The sequence below is a fragment of the Octopus bimaculoides genome, chromosome 2 (assembly GCF_046866305.1).
Source record: "Octopus bimaculoides isolate indiv1 chromosome 2, ASM4686630v1, whole genome shotgun sequence".
In the NCBI taxonomy this organism is placed as follows: Eukaryota; Metazoa; Mollusca; class Cephalopoda; order Octopoda; family Octopodidae; genus Octopus; species Octopus bimaculoides.
The window spans coordinates 179,115,247-179,136,089 of record NC_142929.1 but is presented as its reverse complement, the minus strand read 5'-3'; the positions used below and the strand labels follow the sequence as shown (position 1 = coordinate 179,136,089).

The window sequence follows — 20,843 nt, the reverse complement described above, 5'->3', positions numbered from 1 at the left end:
CGATAATTTTTTGGTTCGTTTGTTTCCTCATTTTTTGGAAGCAGGGATGTTAAACCATTAACTAGCCAAGAGGGCATCAAACTAGGATTTTGCAAAACATCGTTGTAAAGTTTTGTTAGCAGTTCATGGCTTTCTGGGAAGGCATTCAACCAGAAGTTAGGAATTTTATCCTTTCCTGGAGACTTCCATTTGCTTGACCTCCTGAGAGCAGATCTTATATCTTCTACCCTGACCCCCTCCCACTTTTGCTCCTCTAAGGAGTCTAGGTCTGTAGCTATTCTATCAATCCAAGGGGCCTTTTCATTGTGTGTTTTATCTTCTGCCCAGATTTTATTCCAAAATTCTTGCACTTCTTCTTTTGATGGGACAGACTTTATTGTTACTGGTGTTTTCCCTATCTTCCTGTAGAAATTTTTGGGGTTATTTTTGAACTATTATTATTATTATTATTATTATTATTATTATTATTATTATTATTATTATTATTATTATTATTACTATTACTATTACTTACTATTACTATTATTATTATTATTATTTTATGTTTGACTTTTGTTTTGCATTTGTACAAGTTGGATCCAAGTCTCACCCAGAGACCTCAAGTGACAACAAGTTAGAAGTTCATGTAGGTGTTATGCCTAGGGTACCATATATTTGGATTTGTACAGTTTTGTTCAAGTGAATGTTTAAGAAACCATAAGAAAATTATGTGTTTGCTTTAAAATTTGAGATGATATAGACAGTATTTTAAGTAGGATATGGGCAGTTCCCATGAGCACTATCTTTTGAACTTCAGCCATTTTGGGGTTTCCTGGTATCTGAGCTAGGTAGTAATCAGCCCGTTTCGCTGTCATTCCCAGGGCACCTATGACAATAGGTATTGTTTTCGTCTTCAGATTCCACATTTTGCTAATTTCTATTTCAAGAACTTTATATTTGCTCAGTTTTTGGTAGGTCTTGACAGATACGTTTTATTATTATTATTTATTTATTATTATTATTATTATTATTATTATTATTATTATTATTATTATTATTATTATTATTATTATTATTATTATTATTATTATTCATTGTCTTTGCACAGCTTCTAACGCTGGACATGTAGTACAATGCCACCTGTTCACTACCAGTGAGCTAAGGTAACAAGTCCTTATTTTTCGAGCACCACCTGGAGTATTCGAGCGGTTTCATACATTACTGTTTTCTGCAAGTACTCCACCTTTATTGCAGCCCCTATTTCTTCCGCGTATTTCTCAAGAATTTTGCTCACTGTTCCCAGGGCCCCGACAGTTATTGTTACTACTACCACCTTTTTCATCGACCACAGCTGCATAACCTCTCAAGCTAACCTGTCATATCTATGGACTTTTCTTTCTTCCGAATCGCATACCTTGTTGTCAGCTGGGCATGCTATATCTATGATCGTTTGCTTTCTTTCTCAATTAATACTATGTCTGGTTTCCTATTCTCTATCTCATGGTCGCACTGGATCATAAAATCCCATAGGATCATTGCTTTATCATTTTCGATGATGCCTTCGGGTTTATGTTCGTATCATTTCTTTTGCTCAGTCAAGTCCATAGTTGTTGCAAAGAGTTCAATACACAATCCTTGCTATATTGTCGTGATGTCTCTTATATTCTCTCTGGGCTATGATTATCATCATCATCATCATCATCATCATCGTCATCATCATCATCATCATCATCATCATCATCATCATCATCATCATCATCATCATCATCATCATCACCATCATCATCATCGTTATCATCGTCGTCATCACCTTCCTCCTCTCATCATTTTTACTACTATTGCAATCAAATGTTTGTTCTTGATGTGAATACACTCATTATTGAGACTGAGGATGCAAATATATTATCTAATTCTCAAGAACACAATAGAAAACAATAAGTTTCTTCAATTGCTGTTCTATTTGTAATGTCCCCAGTCTATTTAACAGCTGTTATAACGCTTTACATAATGCTTGTATGATCAGAGGAACATTTTTCACGTGACCTTTCTAAAATATGACATTTTCTGTTACTTCTGTTTCAAGTATCCGGTCATCCTATAATGGGGAACAAACCAGGTTCTGGCACATGCAAGTTGCTGTTTGTTTTCCTGGTTTCTGTCATTGAACATTTCTTTTTAATTCGATTGTTATTATTTTTCATTGTGATAATATTTCTTCAATAAAATACCAAACATAACAACGTTTGGCTCTTAAATAGTTGTAAGTAAAAAGATGTCTTTCTTAGATTTGGTGAAACATTGTGAAGTGCTGAACAAAATTTGGATAGATAACAGTTTATAGATCATAGATAAACAATAAAGTAAGTCAAAATATGATTCCAATATGATTCAAACTCAGGTACAAAATGTAGAATTACGAAGAAAAAAAAACTGAAAGTTTTTAGTCTCTCAGTGCCTCGCTCCTGTGTCTTTCCAATCTCTTGACGTATGAATTGATACAATATGATCTATTAAAAACTATTCATTCGACCACTTTCCGTTCAACCTTGGATTCATCAAAAATATCATACGACTTCTTGAAAACATGCTTACTAAATGGAATGTTGCTGATTTTAAACAAATTAATTTAACCAAGCAGCTCCCACCACTACTATATCCCCTCTGCCTCCCCCCCCCAGATTACTACAATGTATAGAACAGATAATAAAATATAGGAAACATATACCTTTATTTCATTAGTAAAACTACGCGGTGGGTATTGAAAATCTGATAGAAAAAAAAAGAATAAAATGTTTTCTCGAATATATTTTGGAATAAAAATACCGAAAACGGCCTTGATATTCAAAGAAACTTACTGATACGACACGTGTTTAATTTAATTTTGGAATGTGGATATAACTTGTGAATTTATTGAGGGAAAAAATTATTTCTTAAGTGATAAATCATTTAAAGAAACGTCAACAAATTATATAAAAAAAACTAATTACGTTAGTTTGAGATGCGAACAAAAAATTGGAAAACAAGAGTGAGAAAATGATTAGCTTTATTAAATGTCATAACATCTGTGAATCATAATATGAGAAAATTTCCAATTTCATTTCAGGAGGAGTAGAATTTATTGGTTAACGATCACATATAGGAGAATGAAACGCACGGCAACCCACTATAACACGCACACACATGCACACATGTATATATATATATATATATATATATATATATATATATATATATATATATACACACACATTAAGAAGTTAAAAGATATGGCTGGTCATTGAGTGACCAATGGTTTCACACCTATAAAGCGCTTAGCAGTATAGGCGACTCGCCAGCCTCAATTGGTGTGTCCTTTATATTGCTAATTGCTTTATAGGTGTGAAACCAATTGTCACTCTGGCTGGCCATAACTTTTAATTTCCCCCAAAATACATTACTACTCTAATACTTTAGAATTTGCTAATTTTTTGAGATATATGAACCATGACGATATATACACACATACGTACATACACGTATACACATACATACGTATATACATTCATGCACGTACATACATACCTGCACTTACGCACAAACAGACGTGTATATATATATATATATATATATATATATATATATATATATATATATATATATATATATATATATATATATATGTATATATATATATATATATATATATATGTATATATATGTTTATGTATATATATATATATCGGAAAATAGAATTTGAAAATGTACTGAGAATAGTTAAAATATTCTTCTTATATTTAAAGATTTAACCGGTTTCACAGACTTGAGTGATTTTCAAATAGTTGACATTTTTGTAGGTTACCCGCCACGCCTGAGTGTTAGTATCATCGTAAGTTAAGGCTGATACGGTTGACTGAACATGTCTAATGACAGCCAATCGCTCATCAACTTTTTCAAGGACCACTTGAAAAGGAAGGTGAGAATAGAGAAGCAACTTTTGTCTCATGGAAGATTAATAAAAGGTCGGTGAATGTAGCAAAGATGGTACGCGCGAATGACGAAACCACTTTGAGCTTCATCCTGTAAATCCCCAAAAGAGAGAGAGCACTTTGCTCTCATGTGTTTTTCCTCCCTGCCTGGGGTTAGCGTGGTCTTTTTCGTAGGCTTTTCTTTCTACAGATAAACCTAATCTGTTTTTTTTTCTTTACATCTTACTCTGTTTTGTGATACACGATCCCTTTTGATCGAAATTTCTTCCTCCTTTTTTTTCCACTTTCTTCTTTTTTTGTTTCGAAAAGAAAAGCTCTACATTGCATTTTGTACCCTCTGTGTTCGGCCCTGTGTGGCTACTAAAGAAACATTATCTATCTATCTATTTATCTATGTATCTATCTATCTAGTTTGGTGTTGCAACTACCAATTGCCAATGCCCACGCGCGCGCGCGTATGTGTGTGTGTGTGTGTGTGTGTATTGCACCGCGTATTTGTATGAACAAAACTTTAGTGAGCTCTACCTGGAAGAATTCCAAACATAATAGAAACCATCCACCAAACATTGACTTTCTGGTATCTACTTCAGATGCATCAGATGCTTGTATAACATAAATTCCAGTCTGATAAAGAGAAAAAAATTGCATGCCATGCTCGTGGATCCATTCAACTATCATTGCAAGGCAAATATTGCCAGTTTCTTGAACGTGGACGTGTCTTTCATGTTCAACTTCGGCGTAGACCTTGTGACCTCTGCCAGAGAATTATCATTGGTGGCTAAGAGAAAATAATGTTCCTGGCAGTTAACTGCAGTGACCCAGATCGTCGAAGCTCATGGAACAGCTTCACACTATAATCAAAGAAAATCCCAATGGGTCAACAGAACTTCAGTTAAGCTGATTATGGTAGTAGGAGTGAACAATAAATTACTCAATTGTAAAACTATAAATTAAATTTAATTGTTCAGGCTGATTTTAGTCATGCACATATCAGTGAAACTCTGTACTGAAGAGTATTATATGTGATTAAAATTCACACACACATACATATTTTGTATTAGATATATTATATAATTTCTCGTAAAACAATAATTAGAATGAAAATTAAATGTATGTAGAAGTTATGTTCCATGTGTGTATGAGATTATATGCTTATATGTACATACATTCATAAGCAACTAATTTCTACTTTTAATGAGTTAAGACTTGAAATTATAGTGGCTAGTAATCTGTCGATAGTTGATTATTTAGATATTTCCCTACGTTTAAACTGCTCCACGTATAAACCTTTCCATAAGCTTAATGAGTAATTCGCATATATGCACAAACAGTTTTGTCACCCTCCTGTAATATTTAAAAGCCTGACGGTAATATTGCTAACACAGTGTCTAACCTCTCTTCTTCCAAAGAAATTACCGAGAAAGCTTCCCACCAATATAACTAGCCAATATTTGCTTCAAAGATCAATTAATATATAATCCTCGAGTAATAATCAAAATGTTAATAATAGATCTAATGACATGAAAGATAAAGTAGTATATAACCACTCTGGTATCAATCAGGATACTAGAAATAAAGAACCTAAAAATAGGCCAAGGAAAATTATTTGGTTCGCTCCTTCTTTTTCCTTTAATGTAAAAACTAACATTGGTAAAAGATTCCTATCTCTCCTAGCAAATACTTTCCAGCAACTCAGATACAGGAAAATATTTAATAGGCGTTCTTTGAAATTATCATATGGCTGATGCCCTAATATGAAGAGTATCATTACACGTGATCAACGCCAAAAGTCTGAATCCAGTTGCAAATGTCGTGACCCAGGATCTTGTCCACTTAACCAACGATGTATACCTAAATCTATCATGTATGAGGCAGAAGTTACTGTAACCCTAAATAATAATATAACTGATAAGAAGCCTTATATTGGATTATGCAAAGTTGAATTTAAAAATCGCTATGCCAATCCCATAGTCTCTTTCCGACATAGCGACAAAAGTAAAGCTACTAATTTGGCTAACTACGTATGGACTTTGAAAGATAACGAAACACCGCATGTGATTAAATGGAGGGTAATTGAGAAATCTATACATTATGTGAATGGATGGAATAGATGTAGACTTTGTTTGGCTGAAAGAGTGAAGATCCTGTTCAAATGTAAGATCCCTAGCTCTCTTTTGAACCCCAGACTGGAAATTTTCAGTGGTTTCATAGCTTGCTTACCAACCACATCGTTCCAGGTTCAGGCCAACTGCGTGGCGCCTTGGGCAAGTGATTTTTGCTATAGCTTCTGGCCGACCAAAGGCTTGTGAGTGGATTTGGTTGACGGAAACTGAACGAAGCCCTATATATATATATATATATATATATATATATATATATATATATATATATATACATATCTGTGTGTGTGTGTGTGTGTGTGTGTGTGTGTGTATGCGCGCATATGTTTGTGTGTCTTTGTCCCCACAACATTGCTTGACAACCAATGCTGGTGTGTTTAGCTCCCCGTAACCCTAGCGGTTCGGCAAAACAAATCAATACATTAAGTACTAGGCTTACAAAGAATAAGTTCTGGAGTCAGTTTGCTCGACTAAAGGCGGTGCTGCAGCATGGCCGCAGTCAAATTACTGAAATAAGTAAAAGAATAAAAGAATATGTATAAAAATATTTTGAAGAATTGGAAAATTCTGCCTATTCATGATTGGCTCGACATCTTTCATCTAGCCTTATTATTTAAGGTGTAAGGAGAATAGTTCTACCTTTTTACTTTTTAGTTTCTGTTTTTCGTTTTCCGTTCCTTATTGTCTGCGTGTTTTGTGTTGCCTTCTCAATTTTTTTCGCGTTTCTACTATTACTCAATTTCTTTATTTTAGTGTGATGTGTGGTTTGCTCAAGAAGAACATGTTTGAGTTTTATTTTGGTATATGAAACTATTAGTAGCGCTTTAATACATACATTGTTACCTTTAAATAAATGATATTTATCTCTCACCAGATGGAATGCTTTTTTGGTTGAATTTTTTATCACGGATCAGTACATGTTTTTTTTTTGTTTTATTTATATTCTTATAAAATTAATGTGGGATATAGAATATGGAATATATAGTATATATAGTAAAATGAAATGAAGTATTGAATGTGTTATTGAATAAATGAAGTATTGAATATTAAATATATAAGGTCCTTCTATATTCAATACTCAATACATCATTTATTCAATGAGACATTCAATACTTCATTTCATTTTACTATATATACTATATATTCCATATTCCATATGCCATATCCCACATTAATTTTATAAGAATATAAATAAAACATAAAAAACAGACAGCGTTGGAACTCTTTTGAATAATATATATATATATATATATATATATATATATATATATATATATATATATATATATATATATATACATATATACATATACCGGAATAAGCACATAAAATGTGCAACAAGGTGGAAAAAAGAGTACTCAAATACCAGAGGTAGAGTAATATGCTTTATTTAAAAGCAGCAGAAATATAACAAAAGACTGCTACTCTGAGTAACAATCTTTTGTTATATTCCTGCTGCTTTTAAATAAATAATACATATATATATATATATATATATATATATATATATATATATATATATATATATATATATATATATACATATACATATTGCTATATTTGGAGACGACCAATTAAAACACACGTACTATTTATTTGATCTTCACTGTAGGTTTATCGTCATCATCATCATCATCATCATCATCATCATCATCATCATCATCGTCATCATCATCATTTTCATCATCATTATCATCATCATCATTATCATCGTCGCCGTGGTGGTCGTCATAATTATCATCATTATTGTTATCAGTTTATTTGTTACAGTCCTTTCGTCACGCGGTCAATGACCTCTCCAGTAATTTTCTGTTCCTCGTGTTTCTTTTCTCTTCTTGCCTTTGTCTTGTCTGTTCAATTTTTTCAGATCTCTGACATATAAACTAATAATAATAATAATAATAATAATAATAATAATAATAATAATAATAATAATAATAATAAAGTGAAGATGAAATGAATAGTACGTATTTTTAAGTGACAAAAGATGATCACCCCACCAAATCTAACAATATCTCTTTCAATACACAATTTCGCATCAAGAATCTTTTCAAAACAAATACATAAACGTATATATATGTATATATATATATATATATATATATATATATATATATATATATATATATATATATATATATATATATATATATATATATATATATATATATATATATATGGGTATCTTAAATTGCACACTGGGTTCGGAATGGGCTTTAATGAAATAAGAAATGATAGAATTCTGAATACCCTCTTTAATTTTTCGATTTCCGATGTCACTATTATTATCGATATATCTTCTATATATTAACTGGGTATCATATGTTATTAGTTTGTTTTCTATTGCTGCTAGATTTCATGACACAATTAGGGAGTGTTGTATTTACAGCTAGCAGTAATTGCTACACCACAAATTGCACACAATAAAACGAAGCTAGATAGAAAAATATTGATTGATAAGATATCAATACCATATAGAATTCTTTTAAAAATTAAGCGATTGTTTATTGAGGCCATACTTATATGACAACATTAAAGTAAAATAAGATACAGATAAAATACACATGTCTGAAATAGTGGAGGTACTTGACTGATGACGTGTCTCAATGAGTCTGATATACAAATACTAATAAAACTTAACAATAAGGGTTAAAACCTATTTATATTATTATAGCACGCCTCACCTGGGATTTGTTTTGGTGGCAACATTTTGAAGGATAACTAGTGTGCCTGATATTCCTTGCCGAAATTTGTCCTGGCATAGTTTGAATGTTATTTCTTTCGTGATTTGCTTCGAGATAATAATAAATTCAGCAGCACCGATGAAGACGAAATTGTTGCTGAATGTCTGACTGGTACCTGGAGCATACAGCACGGTGTGCCAGCCTTGTGTAAGTTTTTAAAGTTGATATTAAGTTATTTTATGCAATGCTGTTAGTGTATATTCTATATCGTACAAGTGAAGGCGTGTCCAAGGCTAGGAAACTTCTAAATGCTCGCAAAAATTTAGATTTGCTATCCTATTTATTTTATAATTTAGCTATTAACGACGGAATCAGATTTTGTAACGAATTTTAGTTTGCATATTGTTATAATACGGATCCTCGTTCAGCAATATATAAGTTGTCATCGGCACTGTAAAATTCTTGTCGCCACGGCGGCGCGCTGGTAGAAACGTTAGCACGCCGGGCAAAATGCTTAACGGTATTTTATCTGTCTTTACGTTTGCCTTTCATCCTTTCGGGGTCGATTAAATGAGTACCAGTTACACACTGGGGTCGATGTATGCGACTTAGTCCCTTTGTTCTTATTTGTTCCCTTTATGTTTAGCCCCCTGTGGGCAATAAAGAGATTAATATGTTGTGGCGGTATTCCGCGTCTTATCTTTGTCTCGTCAATCGTGCTATCGCTGACAGCTCCGCAAGACAATGACTTTACAAACGTCTACCTTGACGGTAACTCGAACTCGTATATATCACGTAACTGGCACTGACTCCAACTAAGAACTCGTACAACGACTCTACTACTATTGACCTCCTACAACGACTGACGGTTTGACTTTATTGTGGCTCTTTGACTTTGTCCCGTGGGAAGGAGTGTACAATTTCCACTACAACTTCGCCCCTTTTAGTTTTTTCTTTGGGAAGCAAATAATTTTATCTTACTTTTTTCACCCCGGCCCCATTTTAGCGGTTTTTCCCGACTTAATATTTTTTTCTTTTTGGCGTCTATTTGTGGGAGCTCTTTGTTCTTCCTTTTTCGTTCATTTGTACGGGTGGGTTCAACCACCTGTAACGGTGTTGGTAGGTGGAATGTGTCATATAGCCATTCCATAGGTTCTTCTGATCTGTTTCGTTAATTTTTTTATGAATCTCTTCTTCAAATGATTTCTGTTCTTTTTTCAATACCTTTTCTGCTTTTAATTCCGTACATTATTTTTCCTATCTACTTGGTAATTTGGCCTTCTTTCCAGTACTATTTTTCATTTTAATACAACCTCGTATACACCTCATCACCAATTTTGAAAAACATTGGATTGTCTTTCCTGGTACTTTTTCTTTCCTGGCCAGGTAACAGTATATCAAAAACTGACTTCACCTACCTCGCGAACATTAGTTCTGCTGGTGAGCTTCCTGTTGGTGTAATGGGATTCGGTGTCACCTGATACACTCTTAGGAATTGTTGCACAGCGACTTTGTCTGTAGCTCTCTTGCTTGTTTTTCTCAAAGCTCTGTCAAAAGTGACCACAAAGCGCTCTGCCTGTCCATTTGATCTGGGATGGTAAGGCGTTATCGTTTTATGTTCTATCATGATCATTGCGCAGAATTTTCTAAATTGATTGGATACAAATTGTGTTTCATTATGAGATACAATCACGCTTGGGATGCCAAATAAAGAGAATAATTCGTGCAAAAAATGTATTACGGTTGTGGAGGTTGGTCTTTTGCACTTAACAAAAGCTGTCAAATACTGCTGAATAGTAATAAGCATTTAATGGACCCGAAAAATCGATGCGTATTCTTGTCCATGGACTTTTCACTTCTGGTCAAGGCTCCCGTTTTTTGAGTAGGCAATTTCGCTGCCAAAGCACATACTCTTCAGCCTTATACAACATTTTCAACTTCCTTATCCATCTTCGGCCAATATACATAACTGCGTATAAGCACTTTCATCCTCGGGTGTCCAATATAAGCTACGTCGTCAGGTGAAAGATACTCTTTTGTTAGGTACTAAATTCCCGGCGTTTAAAGGCAAGGAATATTGGTAGAACACTCCAAAAGAAACAGCAGTTCGGTGCTAACGTAGCAGATCAACTGTTATTCTGTAGGACAAAGAACATTAGTCATGTACTGCTATAGAAGTCAGCTGCTCAGCGGATGTGAATGTAATATCAAAATAGTATAAGTGTTGTAACTTCTGCATTAATTAATGCAGAAGTTACAACACTTATACCATGATTATAACTTCTCATTTGTACCTATCCTCATAAAGTACATTAGATTAGGTACTAACAAATTTACAAAAATCCAATCTATTGGCGACATAGTGAATACTTATCAAAAGGTTCTACATTTGCGATTTTTGGATGAATAGGTACACACACTTCTGAATGGATGAATAGGTGCACACAGCTGTCGATGCATCGACAGCTCAACCAATATACCAACTCAGCCGCATATTAAAAAACACCGGGAACTCCCTTAACTCAAAGATTATTGTCACTTTTTTAGGGACCGGCTTGGACTCTCTTAACTAGAATTCAATGAAAAAACATACATACATACGTATGCGTGTGTGTATGCGTGTATGCGCGCGCGTATGCGTGTGTGAGCATATATTAGATGAAGTCTATCCATTTCTCTCACACAACAGAATAGTCGTACGGTAGTCTACGGAAGTCAAAATTACTCTAAACATTTCTGTTGCTTAAATCTCTGAACTTGCCACATCTTACAAATGTGCATAATTCCGTTATTAATCATTGATTATATCGTGGTTTTACGAGGGAAATATCGTGACAACGGCTTGCTCCTAATTTAGATTAAATTTAATTGTCATTAGTCTCATGTACTTTGCATTTTCTGAAAAATTACAGAACATTGAAGCATTCTAACATATTTTAATAGAAGGAACGCACCGTGCAAAACATGAACAACTCGGTTAATAAAGGCAAAGCATGATATTCACTTCAGATTACATTATTACAAGCAGTTTTGGATGACTTCTTCTGTATACATTAATTATTGATTTCTTATTATAAAGATATTGATTTCTTATAAAGAAGTCAAGATAATGATGTAACCGATGTTGAGGTCATAGAAAATTTTCAGCAATATCAACACGGCAGAATATTCTGTGGCATATTAACACAAATGTTTGAAAGCAAGTATATCTGTGAATATAGGCATGTATGCATGTATGCATGTAGGAATGTATCTTTGTATGTATGTATGTATGTATGTGTGTGTGTGTGTATGTATGTATGTATGTATGTATGTATGCATGTATATATGTATGCATGCATGTATGTATGTATGTATGTATGTATGTATGTATGTATAGTCTTTTATTCTTTTATGTGTTTCAAGACAAAGGTTGTGGCTAGCAGGGTTACTAACCAGTGTCCTCACCTTTTCAATAACGATTCTCAAGTGGTTGGCATTTGCTACCTTGCAGAAGGAGACAGTTTGATATTGCTCAAGTTTCTTGTATGCATTTATAAATATCTATTTGGGTTTGTGAGTGCCAAAATTATATATATATATATATATATATATATATATATATATAAGAGATCAACGCAGTAGTTGTACTTCCAAGTAATATTGGTAGTCATTTTAATGTGGCTGTCTGCTCGAGCGGACGCTGCTGCAATTTTTTCAACCCCCAAGAGAACATCTCCTCTAGCTGGTTAACGATGCGCAGCCATGTTAAAGTGGCTGCGAATATTACTCGTCAGTACTTCTACTGCGTTGTTCTGTTAGAGAGATTATAGAACTAGCAATTTTGCTTGTTGGAAAATCAGCGACTGTGTGTTCGCTTGAAATATATATATTGCGTGCAGAAGCGAGCTGCTATCATCTCTAACAGACGAGGTGTCCAGTATTGTGGAGTGGAAGAAATAGCCCCAAATCAGGACTTGTCTACTGGTCACGTCGCTCGGAGATGGTAGGGGTTCGCTTCCCCGCACGCAATTTTATCGGATGCAGCTCTGCATTGTTAACCAGCTAGAGGAGATGTTCTCTTGGGGGTTAAAGAAATCACAGTAGAGTCCGCTCGAACGGACAACCATGTTAATGTGGCTACGAATATTACTCATATATGTATATAATAATATTAGGGACAAAATCCAAAATTACAGGTAAAAAACTCAATTAAAATCAATTTATAAAAAATTAAAATTAAATTGAGCCTTATAGATAAAGTATATATAAAATATATAGTTTTAGGGAAAATAACCAATTTTCAAGAACTCATCGATGAAAATCCACTATCACATATAAAAAAATTAATAATTAAAAGCACAATAAATGAGTATAATATAAAGTAAAGTAAATATCATAAGATAAATATAATAAAAAGATTACACGTGTTTCATAACCAATTTTCAAATAGAAAAGAAATTTAAATCAATTAAAATCAATTGAAATTATCGAAAATAAATTCTATTCAAAAATATAGCTACTCGTCAGATCGTAAGTAGAACAATAATTAGATATATATCTCAACCAACAATAAGTACCAAATGAATTAATATGAAATACTTATTATATAAAGATAGAAAAATTATTAAAAAAATATCATAATATCAAAATAATAACCATTCAATAATCATCCCTTCATCCATTATAATAACATGTATATTATATACAAAAGACATCTTACATAAATTATCATTGTTTTAAATTATTATTGTTTTAAATACAAGTTGAGCGAAGTTTAAGTTTAAAATAATAATGAAGATAAAATTAGTACATATTTAACCGGTGTACTAGTTAAAGATATACTATTTAAAGCTAAAGACGTTTATTTAATTATAATTAAAGATCAATTGAATAATAGAAAAATACAAGATTATTTATTTCTACAAACGTAATAATAAAAAATATGAATGAAAAAATTATGAATGGAAAAATTATGAATGAAAAAATTAGGAAAGAAAAAATTTTTAAGAATAAAAGATTAAACTTTATATATGTATACAAAGTTTTGATTTAAAAAAAACTTTAACGATATTATAAACTATAAAGATTAATAATTAATCAAATATTATTAATAAAATATAATCGAAAATATATCAACACTATTCAAATCGAAGTTCTAATATTATGTTGAAATGAAACTATAACTTCTAAATAATTTAGTGTTAAATAAGTTATCTATTAAAAATAATCTTTAAAGAACCAAATGAATAATATAAAAACAAGAATACATATTATTTTCAAATAGTAGAAAATCTTTAGCAAAGTGAAAACAGTACTTATCCAAATTTTTCCGTAATGCTTTTAATTATTAATTTTTCTATATGTGATAGTGGATTTTCATCGATGAGTTCTTGAAAATTGGTTATTTTCCCTAAAACTATATATGCAGAATCTGTGGAAAGAGTACGGAAAATGTAACCTACTTGGTAAGTGGATGTGAGAGCCTTGCACAAAAAGAATACAAGCACCGCCACGATAAAGTGTGTGTGTATCTTCATTGGTTCTTATGCTGTAAATACCAATATGAAGTAACAGAGAACTGGTTTGAGCATGTATCAAGTAAATTTAGGCAGGAGGATGGAAAAGTAATGACACTCTGGTACTATGATTTTCAGACGAATCGTGTAATCGAACACCGTCGGCCGGATATTGTCATACTGAATAAGAGAGACAAATACTGTCAGATCATTGATGTAGCCATACCAAATGACATGAATGTTGTGAGTAAAGTGGTTGAAAAAATCACCAAGTACTCCGAATTGAAAGTGGAAATGGCAAGAATGCGAGAAGCTAATGTAAAAGTGATACCAGTGGTGACCGGAGCGTTGGGCTCAATCCCATTGAAACTTCAAAACTTCTTAAGGCAACTGGAAACCCCATGCAAGACTGATGTCTTGCAAAAAGCAGTCGTACTGGGCACAGCGCACATCTTAAAGAAAGTATTATCTGTCTGAGGTCTTTGTTGTGACTTGACAGATGACTAAAGACACCGGTGCATTTTTACCTACACTGTGTCGCGAAGGAATACTAACTAAACTACCCGTGACCCGTTGGGTCACTGGGAAACTCTGAGTTTCCCAGCAACAGAGTTTTGTTTCGTGGGATGGAAAGATTGGCTGCTATTTCTTGCACACCCTGCTACCAGGTATTTCGGATCCTTTATCTCAAATAGCTGTTACGTGGTAGCATGGCGTGCTAAAAGTAGCAGCCAAATCTTTGCAGGGGAGATACGTTGAATGCACTCTAAAAAAACAATTTCACACTAAGGTTACGAACGGGTCTTTTACGAAATATCTATCGTATTTTTAAAGTCATTTTCACTTTAGAAAATTTTTTAAATATGCCAAAAAAAAATTTGTAATGGTATTCACTTGAAAATAGTTTTAAAAAACATTAAAATATTGTCTGTTTAAAGAAAGCTAAAATTACATACTTACTGTACAAACTGGCTAAACTGGCAATATGACCATCCCCAAGTACAACAACATATATATATATATATATATATATATATATATAAATTAAAACATTAGGGTAAAAAATTGGATATTAATTAATATCAATTTAATACCAGGGAACAAGCACATCAAGGAGGTTCAGAAAAAAATATCTGTGTTCTCAAAAGATTATTGTAAATACACCAGTGGCAGCGGAAGGTGCGGTCTATGTGATATGGAAAGATGGCTCATCTGGAAAGGCAGCTTAGACCCCACCACATGTCTAAATTCAAGGACTGAACTTTTCGGATCATGTCCACATGTGGCCAAATATTTGCTACTTTTTTGGTCCCCTTGAGGTTACTGATAGTACTTGCTTTCTATATTTGTGTCTATGTACAGTCTTTTTAACTCTCTATACTTTTTACTTAGATTTCTTATATATTTTTTATATTTTTACTGATAGGACTTTACCGATAGGACTTGCTTTCTATATTGTGTTTTTGTATAAGCTTTTTATCTTTCTATACTTTTTACTTAGATTTCTTATATATTTCTTATATTTTTAATATTTTTTACATAATTATAGAGTTCATGTTTTGTATTTTTTCCACACATATTTTTTCCTGTTTTCTCCCCTCTACCCTGCTTTTTTCCTGTGCGTCTATAGACACGTACATGGAACCTTTTGTGCGCGCTTGTGAATGCGTGCATGTGTGCGGGTACGTGTAAATATAGATGTATGTGCGTGCATGTGAAAATATGCGTATATTAGACGCGTTTTAACCTTATAGCTTTCTCACACTTTCTTCTGTATTTTGCTTTAGCCCTATAAAAATTTTGTTTGTGTGTGTATGTATGGATGCGAGGTTGTTGAGTGCGTGTGTGTAGGGGTGTGCATGTGGGTATACCCGTGTTTGCGGGTATATATATGTATATGTACCTATATGTATAGTTTTTGGCGAGTATATGGGTGAGCATGTGTGTGTTTCAAGCGAGGGTGGTTTAGTATATACATATACAGATTGGTCATTTTCACAGGAATTTGCAATGGCCAGATAACTGAAGAGATGTTGACGTGAGTTCCCACCCCGGCATCAGAAACTCGGAGTTTTGTCATGGCTTCCGAATAAGTATCACATATATATATATATATATATATATATGTTTAATCTGATCGCATGTATATTGTATGTCTGTATTTAACTGTGTCTTATCGCTGTATTGTATTTTATTTTATGTTTTGATTCCTTTTATCCTTGTATACTTTAATTTATTGCTTCTATGAAAAGGATTATTTCTTTATATATCAGTTCTTTATGCCGACTTCTAGTATGCTACACTAACCAAAATGTACTGTTATAGAAATGAGTGAAATGGCAAGTAAAAATGATATCTTATGCACACACACACAGATGTGTATACACACATAGACTTGTGTGTGTGTGCATGTGTGTGTGCGCGTGTGTGTGTGTGCATGTGTGTGTGCGCGCGTGTGTGTGTGTGTGTGTAAAGATAAGATCCAAGGATTATAGTGTAGGAAGTTAGTAAGCTTCGATTAGTTCCTAGAATGTATAAAAAATGTTTCAGAAACAATAGTGGTTTATTGACGTAGAAGTTTGTAACTTTTGTCCATATCGAAGTTCGATATACTGAAAAAAGTGATTTTATAATCCATGTTTAGCAACTGGAGTTTCTTTGTATGCAAATAAAAATCCAAATTTAGAGAATGCAGTAGATAAAATCTAGGTTACGTATGGTTTCTAGCTAGCAAGACCACAGAAGTAGTATATACTCTACTGAGGGGTACTCCACTAGGTACTCATCATTTTCGATCAAATCTCCTGCGAATTTACATGGGATCCCTGGACAACAATATAACCTCCATTTGACTTAGTTACCTTCGGTTTGATGAGCAGCTAGCGGAGTACCCTTCGTTTGAGAAATTACTACTTCTGAGGTTCTGATAGCTAAGAAACATATGTAGCCTGGATATTATCTACTCCATTGCCTAAATTTGTATATATATATATATATATATATATATATATATATATATATATATATATATATATATATATATATATATATATTTATGTGTGTGTGTGTGTGTGTGTGTGTGTGTGTGTGTGCGTGCGCATGCGCGTGCGTGTGCGTGTGTGTTGAAATATAAAATCAAAATAGTTTACTATTTAAAAAAGAACATTCGTAAGATTACATGCAAAGAATGAACATCACACAGTAGAAAAAATATTTTATTGGAATACATGTTGGTTTACTATGATAATATTGTTGTAGTACAATATTTGATGGAATGGACGAAAAAATAGTCTAACGAATGACGAAAATAGACTTATGCTTTGTGCGTGAAATCAAAAGAATAATGTCATTGTAAATAAATTATGAATTAAATTTATTTTGTTGACATCTGACAGTACGGCAGTCAACAGATTCTGTAGCACACCGATGCCAGGAATAATCAGTCACACGCTGAATTCAGAATGTGTAAGATTCAGTTACTTAGTATGGAATTTTTAGTCCTGTATTCTATCGTTTCTGTACTCACTCTGTATAAACAACATCATCGATTAATTTGATATTATTTATCATTTAATGCAAAGAAGATGTATTGAAGGGCAGAATCTAAAAAGAGCCACAAAAATTGTCTTGATGTATTTGTTCTGGTTCTGATTTTAAATTATTTGTGATACCAACTTTAGTTTTCATTCTTTCGGGATTGCTAAAGTAAAGTACCAGCAAAGTAGTATGGTGTATGGGATCGTCTAAATGATTCCTCAAAATTGGCTTTTTGCTTTTACGAGAAACAAATATAAATTGGAGTTACACTATATAGGCAAAATTGGTGGAGCGTCGGCTCAAATACCTTGTGATATTTAATCGTATTATTTTACATCTTTAGACTTTGCCGTTCATTCTTACGGCTCGATGAAATATATTCCGGTCGGTTCAATACTATACTAAATATTGAAATATTTAATGCCAATATTAAAACTAACGGTTATTAGTCGCTTCAAAGCTGTACAAAACATACTGCAAGAAGTTTGTGCGGCACTTTGTAAGGTTCAAATATCTCACCAGAATAAACTTATCTTTCATTGTAACTGGTGAATATAAGACTCATTCCGAGATTGTATTCCATTATGTTTACACCTTTTCAATAGACTTGTGCTCTTGTGGTAAAGTGAGAAATCATTTTCTTTTATTCTCTGTTGACTCTATGAAACCTCAATGACTACTTTTGCTTGTAGCGCACCCACGATTCATTTTATATACTCTCTTAATATTCTCAGTACTAATTTCTAGTGAACCCATCCAATTTTCGTTGAGATCTAACATTCAAACATACAAACAATTCAAAATTAAACGTTCTGGATTACTTTAAACAGAATATATAATATTTATAGTATCAATATAATAACATCAAGGCTGAATGCCTAGTTTAGATTGCCACACATTCTTCACTATAAGGTTTATTCAAGATTACAGACTTTGCCTGCAGCACCTTTTCATATTTTTCAAGCTAGGAAATCAATTTGAATATACAATGCGAACGAGGAATATCCAATTTTTCAGTCATGTAATAGGAGAAATAAATTATTAATAATCGTATACTTACACACTTCTTTGTCGATGATTATATATTCTGACAAAACAGTTTTCCCTTGTCTGGGTGGAAGTCTTTTAAACTGTGTTTCTTTCAGTCTGCATTATGTTGTTATTTCCATTTTTTTTATTAATTTCATATACGAACATTTTTTGTTTTATGTATTTCATTTTAAATTCAACAGAACTCGTATTTTATGCACAGCACAAGCATTAGAGAGTAACAAAGTTTGTACGGTTCAACAAAAGACAACGTAGGTGGCATGATTATTTCAGAGTAACAAGTAACAAATATAGTAACCAAAATATGCAGTCCGAATATTTACACGCATTAGCGAGCATTTCGAGAGTAACCATTTTAATATTGGCTGCATGTATGTATGCCAGTACGATATTCATGCATATCGACACTTACACACGTAGGTGTGCATATGCAGAAAAACTATAAACATATACATACATGCATACATACATACATATATATATATATATATATATATACGCATAAATATTGTATATATATATATGTATATATGTATATATATGTATATACGTATATATATGTGTATATATATATATATGTGTATATATATATATATATATATATATATATATATATATATATATATATATATATATATATATATATATATATATGTATGTATATATATATATATATGGATATATATATATACATACACACAGAGAAACACATGCACATACACACGCACACACGCACAATACACATACATACATATATTAACACACCCACAAACACATATATATTCTTTCTCTAGCAAAAGCATGATACTGTTGTATCAGTAAGAGCACAAAATATATAAATGGGAATTTATAGCATTGATACATTTTCCCAATATGATTTTAACGTAAACGAAGTGACTTAGATTTCTTACGAAACTAGGGTTATTATACGCACCAGAATCATTTTGAGAGTAACATGTGTTGTGCGATTGTATATGAAAATTTCAGTGGACGTCCATAGTAAAGTTTTAAAGACAGTATTGGAAATAGCATATCTAAACAACAAATGCAGGAGAAACTGTACTTTCCCAAAAAATAAGAATATTTACCGATTTTTCAGCTAAACAATATCCGAAAGGAAAATATTAAAAAAAAAAAGTTCTAAAATCCATTTTTTAAAATCACATTTGAAATACAGAATTAAATATTTAAGATGTAACTGAGAATATATAGCATTCATTCTTAACCTAAATATAAGTTTGAAGTTCCTAAAGTGATTTTGATTTTGCTCTTACAAATAATACATTATATGCACGCGAAACATTTCGAGAGTAACGTGTATCGAATGATTTTCTCGGTGATTCTCAATTAAAACTTATAGAAAACTTCTTGAAGCTAACATTGAAAATATTAGAGCTTACAAAATATTGAGAACATAAACAGTATTTAAAATTTTCTTTCGCTTATGAAATATTAAAGTGTAGTCAAAATATATTGAATATGAGGAAATTAGCAAAAGACAGAATATTTCGTAAGAAAAGAGAGAAGAAAATGTGATGTAGAAATCCGAATAATGTCGTTTGAATTATTCAAACATTTGTACAAAAGAACTAAGTAACAAATTTTGACTATTAAAAGCATAGAAAAGATTACACAAATTCATTATCAGACAACTTCATGTGGATTTAGGAAACATTTCAAAACAAGACAGAGTCAGTTGGCAAAAATACTTCTTTCTTAATAAGCACCCACCACACACAGAAAGATGAACGGATGAAGAAACACACCAGACTTAATCCTCAAAACAGTAATGATTTATTTGATGAAAAGATCAAAACCTTGTATGAATAAGATACAAAGACTAGAACATGACATGATAACATAGGAAAATCCTTTGATTTTTTTTTATTATATTGCTGTATAAAATGGAAAAGAGAGATATGAAATTAGCAATATAAATGTAATAAACAAGTAATTCATTAATGGGTACAAATATATTATTTTACATAAATGTAAATCAATGAGATTGGA

The 20,843-nt window shown here is 32.3% G+C and overlaps 2 long non-coding RNA genes across 2 annotated transcripts in view; both read right to left on the bottom strand.

Annotated features, from left to right (window-relative positions):
- Positions 1–20,843, bottom strand: part of LOC128247053 (uncharacterized) — a 476,761-nt gene that overhangs the window by 444,263 nt on the left and 11,655 nt on the right. The window lies entirely within an intron of this gene.
- LOC149137299 (uncharacterized) lies at positions 3,703–15,048 on the bottom strand. Its single transcript, XR_016238011.1, has 3 exons — positions 14,193–15,048; positions 7,654–7,947; positions 3,703–4,795 (listed from the first exon to the last, which is right to left on the bottom strand). It is a non-coding gene; the product is annotated as an uncharacterized LOC149137299 (long non-coding RNA).